Below are 12,026 nucleotides of genomic sequence, written 5' to 3'. Positions count from 1 at the left end.
TGGTGAGTAATTATGATTGTTATCAAAAATAGTCAGTTGTGGTTCTTGAGCTCCTCATTACCAATCACTAATCTAGGATTAATCTCCCAAACCATGAAAGCCCACACTTAAAGCAGGAAGGGGCACGGTTCATCAATGATAAGGAAAGCAGTGTCACAGACATCTCAAACATTTGAAAAGTTTAACAGAGAACTCTCAAAGAAACTCGTGTCCTTGAGCCGACAGGTTCACCATCGTTGTGCCAGTTGTGTAGTTGGCGGGGCATAGGCAGAAACAACCTAGTCATCCTTCACAGGGAACAATTTTCAAATTGGCCACTTTGACCCTTTGCACAAAGATCTGCACCAAAGATTACAATTCTGAAAAAATACATTGTTTTATCGCGGTTTCCACCTAAGCACATGCGTAGTAGGTGCTAATAATGAAAAAACAATAAAAACACCGAAAGTTATTTACAATGACCTTGAGAGGGTGGATGGTCATGAACTTATTATTCGTCATATTATATGCACTGGACCCAAATTAAAGGATAAGGTGCTATATAGCAATTCCTCAAGTAATGTTTAATGTATCCATTTCAAGCGAGAGTTTTCTAAAAATGTTGGCACATGGGAAATACAAATAAAAATCCAAGAATTGTCAGCTCAAATGAAAACAGAAACAACCGAAGCTGCTTAGGCAGTAGTTTTCATACGAGAAGAATGCAATAGGTAATTAACATTAATCACCCCTTCGGTTTGTGAAAACTCTATTTTAAGCAGAAGCTGAATTTCCAAACTATATTTCTGCCAGTTACGCATTTAAATATTAGCCTAACCTACTGATGCAGTGCACACAGAGTTCCATTAATAATGCAATAGCTATAAAGCATGCTCTCTACTGCCTATGATCTGGGCTGTAAACTAACACAGCACAACATGGGTGTCCATTGAAGGGATGGCCAAGTTATGCCAGATGTTCAGAACAATAATCAATACACAGATGCTCCCAAAGGAATCATTTAAGATTAATAATCGGGTGAATTAAATAAGGTTGCTAAGAGAATCAAACCCACTAAATGACAACATCTCAGCAACCCCATAAGCCAAGGTGCACTCTTGCTCAAGTGTAATTAGTACTAGGGCATTTATTTCGTATTTTTAGTGCCGAAACATTTTTTTCAATACTACAAAAGTTAAAAAAAAACAAAAATAGGGGGAAAATAAACAGCCCACACAGACACATGTCAAGAAATACACAAATACAGAATTGACCAAATCTAAGAGCTTTCTATGTGAGCTTCATTTCAGTTTGTTTAGTCTCTATAAAGTCTCTTTTCTTATCTAAAAATAACATTCAAATTTGATCCCACAATAATGCGAAACAGAAGCCCACATAGGAGTCTTAAGTCATGTGTACGTGAGACCATCTGCACAACAATGTGTCAAGGTGCACAACGGTAGATACTGTAGGCCACAATAGGAGATAGATTCAGGAATTACAAGCAGTGCCACGTGAGTCATATATCATCACTGCCAAGAGGCACTATTTCCAAATGAAATAGTTGAAACAATTAAAGGATAAAACTTGAAGTCTAGGCCGAAAGTTGCAGGCAAATCCCCATGTGAACTAATCTCCAAGCAAACCAATGAGAGAAGTCAGGAACACTGAACATAGTCGAAGAAAGTGGTGTACGTAAACAGATATCGCCATGGAGGCATCATAATTTCAAAACAGCCACTTTGTATTTTGGTTCCACTTAAATTCAGTGGAAGCAAATTAATTTCAAGCAAAAAATCCTGAAAATATGCTCTTCACCAGGTCCTATTTTGGATACGTCTGGCTAAAGTTATCAGGGATGTAACTACATGCTGATTATACCAAAAACATTCATTAAAACCTGTGCTCTAACATTGTTCAATATCCACGGGCTGAAAGCGCTGTAGTAACAGTGGTGGCCAATCCTGCGTGAGCTAAACAGAAAGCCTTGCAGCTGTTATCATGGCCCGCTCAGCTATCTTAACTGTTGTTTCAATTACATTCTACAAAACATCAGTCAGAAAAGCAAGAGCAATAACGAAGGTCAAAATTAAGGGCCCAATTACGACTTTGGCGGTCTGACCGTTGGGCTGCCAAAGCCAACGGCCTCACCCCCGGCACACCACGATGTTTCCACCGGGCTGACAGGCGGAAACGTTACAATTACAATGTTACTGCCGGTCAGAACGGTGGGAACAGTGCGGGGCAACTGGCCTCGGCACCCTTAGGAACCCGAGGATAATGTTGTCGCACACAGCACCTTCAAAATACACTGTGTGTGCTGCAGCAAGGGTGGTCCCTTCACTGCCCACAACATGCTGGGGGCCACCGTCGTGGGGGCCATCATTGCCTTTAAAACACTGACGGAAAGGGAATTTGTGATCCTGGTGGTGACAGCGATCTCCCGGAGGTCCAACCGCCAGGATCGTAATCGAGTTTGGGGGTCCGAGGATTGCCAAACTCGTAATTAGGCCAGAAGTTCCTTTTACTATTCAACATATTACAAGGGCCAGCGCTGCCCACCAAATTAGTTACCTTTGTTATGAAATTGAATACGTCCTATTAAGAAAACATTATTTAAATGCCCAGAGACACTTCAGTTTGTGGTACGCACTATATAAATAACCTTGACTTAAGTAAATTTGATTTAAAACATTCTTAAGAGGAAGTGAAAAATTAAAAATTCTAACTTAATGGTTTTATGAAGGCAGGATCTATCTTCTGCACTATCTGTTCTACAAGGAGGAACAACAATATTTTAGAAAAACTGAGGGAAGGTGCTATGTATATAATTAATATTTTTAATAGATGGGACAGGAATAAATCTTTCTCAGGTATGATTCACAATGTTCAAACCAGAGGACAAATCTCTAAGGGAAACCAAACCAGGGGGTCACGTTTCGCTCGCTTCTCCCCATCAACGCAGAAAAGGCTCAACATGGGCAGTGTCACATTCATTCATCACTCCAATGTCTAGCCTCGGGCACCACACCAAACTTCTAGAAGTGAGACGGAATACATTTGCAAAGAGTATGCCCAGCACAATTTTTTTTTTTTTTTTTAACTCTGATGACAAATTCAAGGCTATCTCAAGAAGCTAGATATGACCACCAGGAATCAAATACAAATGCCTATGGGGGAGGCCGGCATCAGACAGCTTGTGGTCTGTGGTGTTGAAAGAAGGAGTCGCTAGCGCCCAGTATGGCATCCATACGACTTGGTCTCTGGCTCCTTGGGGAGCTGGGAGTGAAACGGTGACCCCAAACAGAATACATGCAAAGCTGGGTTGAAAAAAAGGGGGGTAGGCTAAGTTAAATTTGATGCACAAGACGATGTGCCACGCTATAAGGTACACCAGAGTATTGCACCAAAGCACCCTGTGTGCGACAGTATTACTTCTTTTTTTTTTACTACAAAAGGGACACCGTGAAACTCGAAGCCAATGAGCAGAACTGAGTAGCACAAATTTAACTACAGCACTAGGATGAAGAGTGAATGTACGGGGACTGATGTACACCAAAGGTCTTAAGAAAAAGTTGAACCGGTCCTACAGTGCAGGTTTCCTCCTACACTGGGATTAGATTTCCAATTTTTTGGAGAGTCACAAATAATTCCAGGAGTGATAGTGCAGTCTAATTTCAAGAACTCTTATTGAGCAATTTTCAGTCGTGAACATTTGTTACTTGGTGGGAAACCCGCTCTTACATTTTGTAGACGTGCATTTACTCATCTAACTTATTGTACTACAGAGTGAAAACATATTTACCCTGTAGGGAAATCCCTGGCACTGTACCCCTTGAAATATAGGGAGGGTTCCCTCCACCGGCACGTGCTGCTTCCATTAACGGATGAACATTCGCAGACGTTTCACGCTCCCAAAGGTACCCATGACATATTTGTGAGGGTGATGACCGCACATTGCAGGGCACCTACTTCCGGAGTACTCCCGTTCCTATCCCACATGATGATCCCAAAATAGTGGCAAACCTACAACATAATTCAATAGTGAAAATTCCACAAATTCAGATTTTATCAAGAAGAACGTGTCATTTACTCTTTTTTGCCTGCAAGAGTTCCAATAAGGCTTGCAAAAAGGTTTGTGAATTGAGACACTACTTAAGGAATTTGTGAGAACTTTCTCAAAGTTCCGCTTTCTCAAACTATTATCAGTGAATTGTGCAAACATTTATCAGAAATAACAATTTTCAACATATTTTGATGCCTGTGCTGTCCTAAATCAACACAAGATTCGCACAATATGAAAATGATGGAAAGCAATTTTAAGATACACAGGACTTCCCATCGGTTCAGAATTCGCAGCCAGCTTTGAAATCTCAGCGATCCAAGCCTGGAATGCAGGGCTCATTCCCATCTGCAAGAAACAGCTGCTGAGTGACACCAGACACCAGAGAGTGGCTGCACTCGAGCTGCGCCTTGTAAATAATTAAGAAACATCTGTCCATCTTAATGAAACAGTGAAGCCACCACAGGAACAGAGGCAACGTGATCCTGTGCCCGCCTGGGAGGGGGAGGGGGATCAGGGTCCGATGGAAAAGGGGGACACTGGTTGTACTGGGCTTTAGTCCAACACTATAGCGCTCAAGTGGTAGCGCCTTGGAAGGCCATCATGCGAAAGCAATTGTAAGGTAACAATTATGGACCATGCAGAGCGATAGCAGTTATTTATTTGTTATAAATAGCGCCGACTTCACCCAGCGGGGTTTCAGACAGCTGTATGTGGACTTGTGTGAATAAGTACCGACCAGAGGCAGATCAAAGCGAATATTACTTAAAATACAGTGAGTGTTTGTACAGTGGAGGTAATGTGGCACATGGATAACAATGGCCTACTTGTGCCTTCACTAGTACGTGACAAGCAGATAACATTTAGCAGTTCGAGGAATATTATAAAAATGGCTGAGAGCCTAGCCCATAGCATGGACTGCCAAGTACCGATGGCGAGAAATCAACACTGAAACTAATAGCACAGTGATGGTGTGAAGTGTAGTCACCCGTTCAAGTTCTTTAATAAAGAGTGGTGGGGGATCAGTTCTCTCATGGCGGGCAAGACAGCAGAGGGAGGACAATAGACTGTAATAAAATAGATCATGCGTTGCAATGAAGCCACAAGGGACGACCTATGTTAACATGTCTAACTACAAGGACCACAATGCACTGGGACGCAGTCACGGCTCGCGATACCGAGAAGGGTTGGGGTGGCCTGCGCGTGGGGGCTGTAAATAAAAATGTAATTTTAAAAAATAAAAAGCAAAAACACTTACCTCCTCTGCCGCGCACGCGCCTCTCCTCTGTCCCTTGTCGCTCCAGGCTGCAGGAACAGGCTCCCAGCCTGCCCTGCGGCCAATCCGGACGCCGCTCAAAGCAGCATCAGTATTGTCTGGGAGCGCCAACCACGGCGCTCCCAGGCAGACTGGAAGCCTGTGCAGGCTCTCTCCAGCCCGCCAACTGTGTTGCTGAGCTGGGGAGAGCCTACTGCGCATGTGTGTTTGGCCGGCACGAGACGGCCGGCCAAACATACATGCGCAGTGAGGGGGAGTGCTGAGCACTCCCCCTTGCTGCTCATCACCCCTGTGGCCCCGCCCCATTAAAAGAAAGGGATAATGAACAAAGTTTAATTATCCTTTTATTTTAAAGGTTTTGCAGCTGCCGCTACTGGCGGAATGTGACATTCCTCCACCCTAATGGAGGAGCCACCCCTGCTGGGACGTGCGATAGTGCAATCAAGCCAAGAACTGGATGCAATTGTGTAGTTTCTGTTGAATTGCAAAACCTACGTCTACCAAATAATTGAAGACCAGAGAGAGACTAGGGGCTATGAAAGATAAGAAACAGAAGGGGAAGCAATTAATTGTGGCTACATTTTTTGCTGCTAACTTTGCAATGTAGGTTTGTCAGAAGGCTTAAAGGCAGTCAGTGATGTATTTGGAGAGGTCATCTGCAAAGTCATAATTAGGTACAACTCATTATGGTTGTGGAATTCACAGAATCATTATACCATCAAAAACCCACATATTTATAAATAAGGCTCCCAGTTTTCCGTTTTCACTGATTTTTACAGATAAATACAGACAGAAAACAATATGCTTCCTGTCTGCATTTATTGTTAAAAGCAAGAAAATACTGACAATTGTGCTTCTTGTGAATGACTCTTCATGCAGTCTTTCATGAAACCAGGCCAACAGCTGAGCAGATAGAGAGTATGGGGAGTTAAAACCAGGTTGAGAGTTCCCTAAATACAGGCATATGTTAACATATATTTGTAGTATCGTGCTCATATTTACCCTTGGGTGTAGCATTTTGCTATATTTGGCTGCTTAATTAGGTAAAATTAGACAAAAGCATCAGACTTTCAGCGCATGTTTATATGTTAAATAAATCTGGAAATATACCAATTTACGACTCCATTTATTCTTAGAACACAAAATAAATATGATAAATAACAATTAAATGGTCAAAACAAATTATGGATAAATTCAGACAGAAATGTTAAAAAAATAATTACCATAAAACTTTAAGCCCTTTATATAAAGTATACCATGCTGCACACTATAAGGACACTGCAAGTCACAGAGGAGTTCTGTAACCATATAGAGGAATAAGTCCAAAGGGCGAGTTTATTGATAAAGTAACGGAACTCCAGTGTCACTCGCGATATCCTTATAATGTACGGCAGAGGGTAATTTATTTCTTATAATACATGGTTACACCCTCGCTTTTCCTATAAACCATTTAAATCTAAGGCATGGCACTCTTGCATTGAAAAGAGGTAACATGTTTAGTGGCATAAAGGATAAAAAGTAGAATCTCTAGTTCAAATTTCACCACACCAAAAAGAGGTTGTTGGAAAAAGTTACTAGAAGAATCAGCTTAATGTAGCCCAGACTTTTATTTTTAAAAAAGACCTGTAGCTCATAATGTGCAGAAACATGCAGAGTTTCCCTTTTCTGTAATTACCATAGGCGTGAACAATTTAACGAAGTGCCATAAATATCGCCTTTCTTCTCATCTCTGTTCATCTAGAGAAAATAGGAGCAGAAGAACCAAAAGCCACTTTTTTTCACATTCTTAAAGTGCAGCTTCAATTATGCTCCATGTTTGCATATCACCATGGCTGCTGGCAGGAGCCATTGTGATGCCAGAATGTACAAGTAATAACTTATTACAGTGGAGCAGCTACATCATTTCTTTATCACAGGTGACAGGGTGTGTCACAAGTAATAAGGTAATCGGAGACATGTTAAGATGGATAGGACAACCGATGAAGGTAATGGAGTAAGGGAGTGGCTGGAGCCATAAGCTATAGAAAAGCACACAGGATGAAACACTACCAAAATATTATTCAGCTGGATCTAATTAATTTTTACTTACATGTTAATAAGTACAAATCATTACTAAATTAGATGTTTAGCAAATCTCTACTAGCCGTAATCAACCAATCTATGGACATCCCACAGCCTACGAAAAAGCACTTACATTGAGATAAAGTGCTTTAATTATAGGAGGTGCTATAGAATTGCTGAAAACTGAACTATTTAGACAGAGCACCAAGAGTGTGTATGCATATACCACTCCTACCCAATGGATATGTTCAACAACGACTTCACTTTTATCTATAGATGTGGAGTGTATTCTGGAGGAGATACAGGTTTACGAGCAGTGCATTGTGGGACTCTCAAATAAACAAAATTACCTTTACGCGTTTGGGGACAGTAAGTTAGACCCAGAGTTGGTCACTAACTGAGAAAGAGGTCATGAGGAGTTAGAGGTGCATCTGTCACAACACAGCAATCCAGGTGAGTAGTGACCACTCCATCCAAAGTAAACATGAAAATAATCCAGACAAGATGTGAAGCTTAGAAAAAACAAAACTGCTAGGACCACCGGCTGATCTGCTTTCCTTCATTTAGTTCCCTTGCTTTGGAACCTCTATCAAGAGTAAAAATAGAGCAAATATTGTACATAGCTAAAACATTAGAGGGTTCACGCTATGAATATTTGTAAATATGATTATAACAATTGTATCCGTGAATGCTTTGATACTGAAATATTGGTGGACAAATATACATTTTTTTTTAAACCATAATAATTAAATTTAAGAAAACTTGATTTACAGCAAATATCGAAAAGCCTGAGTTTGCCCATATTTATCCATACTTGTAAATATGGGACTTTATCTAATACAGTTTTATATCTCCTGATTATTTTCCTCATGCGAATCGTGTTAAAATCTCTACGTAAGTATACCTACCATGTGGGGTCATGTATCTATATAGTTATATATTTTCCCTACAATGCAGGGAAGAAAAGAAAATTAGCTAATCTCCCCAAACTTCATCAAACCACCATGCTATGACTCATCCTCTTCCAAAATGTTCCCTACCTCTACTCTCTGACTTACCCCAACCCTCTGACTACAGTGCGCTCCCAAATAACTCTTTTCAAACTCCTCCCTCCTCTATCCATCCTTTACCCTATTAACCCAACTAACAGGCTTTCTGACTCATCCTAAACCTCTTTTACTACCATGGACTCCCAAATAATCCTTTCTAAGCTCTTCCCTCCTCCAGCCATCCTTTATCCTATTCACCGAACTAACAGATGCACATGTCTACCACGACACCACTAAAATAAAAAATAAAAATTCCCTCTACTAATCCACCACTAATCCATCTTTGGGTTCCAGAGTAGTGTGAGGGTGCTACTCACTGAAAAGCACTTCAGGCCCTCTTCCGGGGTAGTAAGCGCTATATAAATACAATCTGTGCATAAGGGCGGTGGAGACAGCTCTCCATCTGAGACAGCATAGGAAGTGAGACACAGTCCAGCTTCTGGATGTCACTGGAGAAGGGGGAGATCAGAAAGTGAGGGGCGATGGACAGATGAGAGAATAGAAGTCTAGACCATCAGATTCTGCCAGATAGATGCTTGATTGGGTGGCAGTGAAATAACTTAAGCTCAAAGCTGGATCCATTTCTGAACCACCCTTTGAAAGGTTGGCAAGGAATGCAGAACAAGGTTCTAAGGAACCTGCAATCCATCAGATGAAGCTTGATAAAACTGAACCAGAACAGTGGGGGATTTGAATTTGATGCCCAGGGGGTTCAGACCCTGGTCATACTGATGATGCTTTGGAAGACATCTAAGGAAGTTTCTCACCAGGTCCATTTCCTGGCACATAATTGTAAACTGCAGTAAAGAGGATTTTTGATATCCTTCGAAGAGAACTACACATTGCCCTCACGGTGAAAAGAGGGTGGACATGGGGTTGCACAGCCGCACAAGCAAGTCAGTAAAGGAAACAGGAGACAAGCTTGAGGTCTTTCAGGAAGGAAGTGGACATTAGGGTTCATCAAAGCATGGTGTACTGAGGCCCAATGCCTCTGATCCCCAACAGCCAAGTTACCAGGCCTGCCACATCACTCCACCTGCAGACAGTGTATAGGCTTCCAGTGCACAGCGTGGCTCCACCCAACATCTTGAACTTAACGCATGCTAACAACACTTTATGTTGGTCTATCAGTCCCTTGTATTCTGTAAGCTGCGTAGCCTGAAGCACTCCATTGTGGCTTCTATTGCACAACAGCGGTGCAGAGGAGTCCGAAACGCCAAGGTACAGGTTTGCCGCAGGATTTGTTAGTTTGCATGTAAACAGAAGCAAGGAAAATCAATAAATAAACACAAAGATCCAGACCAAACAAACAATAACCAACAGATGCCAAACATATCACACTGTTGGCGCCACACACAGGTATGCCCAGAGATGTGCCCCCAGCTTACTGTGCCGTAGGATTTAAGTTACACCCTACTGACGAGGCCCAAGAAAGCTAAAACCGGTGTATGGTTGCTCGTGATCCTGCTCAGAGTGGAACAGGCAAGGCACTTTGGGACAAACAGTTTCTACTGGAGAAGGTTGGTCCCCCTCCGCGGTGGCCTAGTGGGCAAAAATAGGAGGGACTGGATTGCGGCCCAGAGTTTGCAGGGTTGCAGCCACTCGTGGCTGAGATCAATTCAAGCAATCTACCCATCACTTTTTTGTTTTCTTCAAACATAACACGCAACCTATCATTATGTTGTCACTTATTTGATTCCCAAACATTTATGCAACCACCACATTTGAAATGGACACAGAGTGGATTCAGCAACAGTGCAATTCCAAGTTAGTGCTGCAAGAGAAGAAGCCAACTAGTGATGCCACCAAATCTGAATTATTGTCTCTTTAATCTCATGCATGCAGTTATGACACAAATGCACTGTTCTACTATTGCAATTCTGCTGGCAGTGAGTAGCCGCCTACTTTCAACAAAATAGGTGGTTCTAATAGGGTTGTCTTTGGGGCAACTTTTTCTGAATGTTTGAACTGCTGGAGTGAGAGCGTGGATGCCAAAAGCCATTTTGCACTTTGAGGAGGTTTTCCATTCCTCGAAACTGTCACTTACTGTTCCCAATCTAGTCAACTGGTTTCAAAACATTAGAACCATCGAAGAATGTGATTGTATAAAGCAGACAAAAACTGACTCTAAGCGGCACGAGTCATCCATGCGGGTGCCACTCAAAAACAAGCATTTGCAATGTACTAGGGTCTTGCTTTTGTCGGAGTTACAGCTGTTCACAGTTGAAAACTCCCAACCGGATTTTTCTTGCATAAAAAAAAAAAAAAAAAAAAAACAGAGCGATCGGGCTGCTACAGTTCACTCTAATAATACCTATTGGCAAAAGTGCAATTAACTGAGTAACAAGGTGGACTTCTGCCCAGAGAGATCGCGCTGCGAAAACAGAGAAAAAGTAGTCCACAAACCCAGCGAGCCTCGCATGTTTTCTGTACTTGGTCGCTGCGCTCGAGGAGGGCTCACCACTGGAAAAGGCATGACGTATGCATGCCTTCCACTAATCAAAAGAAGCAGATTCTAACAGGCAAGCCAACTTGCCAATGAAACACACTGATGTGACGTCGACAGGGCTCGGAGCCCTTTTCTAATACCTAAAGCGTCTCGCTAGCGATACGCAAGCGCGAGCACATGTGACACAGACTCGACCCTAAAAACTTTACATAAATGGAGGGGATGTATATTCAAGTCAACATAACTATTGATTATGGGCTGAGAGCCCCTCCTGCAGGCCAACTGAAGCTGGTAGTCTCATGTGAGGGGTGCAGAGCTGTGGGAGGGAGAGACTCAGTCTGCTACATTTCCAGACACGGAACAGGCGGGGGCAGTCGCGCCCTCCAACGTAATCTGCTGGGTCCAAAAAGTGACTGATGGAATCAAAAGGCAAGTGGAAGGGTTAACAGGAGCTGCAGCAGAATGCACAGTCTCATCACCTGTTGTTCGCGTGCCACCTTCCCGTTAGCTGAGCCCTTACAACCACTTGTCCATGCTGAAGGACGCTCTCTCCATAGTGCACCCCTCACTGGGGAAGCAAGATCCGGCAGGCCTACCAAGAGGCACCTCACCAGGACTCACAACTTCTCACGCGTCCCTCTCAACCTGTTCGCCCTGAAAGGAGGTAAAGTCAGATGTGTGACCAGGTGACCTCATTGGAGTCAGTGTAGGGACATCATTCTGGGACTGCACCCTGAAGAAGCCTACAAGGCGCTAGGGATGTTGGGTGGGCCAGAAGGTTCCAAGGAGAGGGGCTCCTTGAAAATGAAGGTTAGCTGAACAGTACGGTGCGGTAATATGTGACCATATTGTGAGGCGCTTTTTAAGCACAAAACGCATTTTAAACGCTTACTAAAGTAGACAATTGTAGGGTAAGAGTTGGGTTGGAGATCTGAAAAAAAAATGAATGATCCAGATTGCACAGCCAGAAGACGTTGTGTTGCACTGACAGGGAAGAAGTGGGGGACCCGCCATGAGCATGCAGAAGTGCGTGGTGAGGGCGATGTATAGCGGCAGACGATTCCACAAACAACGCAAATCTTCACTGCCTTTTCAGGCTCACACTGGGAACAGTGTTTTTACACTGTGGGTAGACACGGGCACACAATG

The 12,026-nt window shown here is 42.8% G+C and overlaps 1 protein-coding gene across 1 annotated transcript in view; it reads right to left on the bottom strand.

Annotated features, from left to right (window-relative positions):
• The window catches only part of NEK6 (NIMA related kinase 6), a 474,385-nt gene that overhangs the window by 438,661 nt on the left and 23,698 nt on the right, over positions 1–12,026 (bottom strand). The gene's annotated exons all lie outside the window — the stretch shown is intronic.

The sequence above is a fragment of the Pleurodeles waltl genome, chromosome 6 (genome assembly GCF_031143425.1).
Source record: "Pleurodeles waltl isolate 20211129_DDA chromosome 6, aPleWal1.hap1.20221129, whole genome shotgun sequence".
In the NCBI taxonomy this organism is placed as follows: domain Eukaryota; kingdom Metazoa; phylum Chordata; class Amphibia; order Caudata; family Salamandridae; genus Pleurodeles; species Pleurodeles waltl.
Note: the sequence above shows the minus strand (reverse complement) of the source record. Positions and strands in the feature narration are given on the sequence as shown.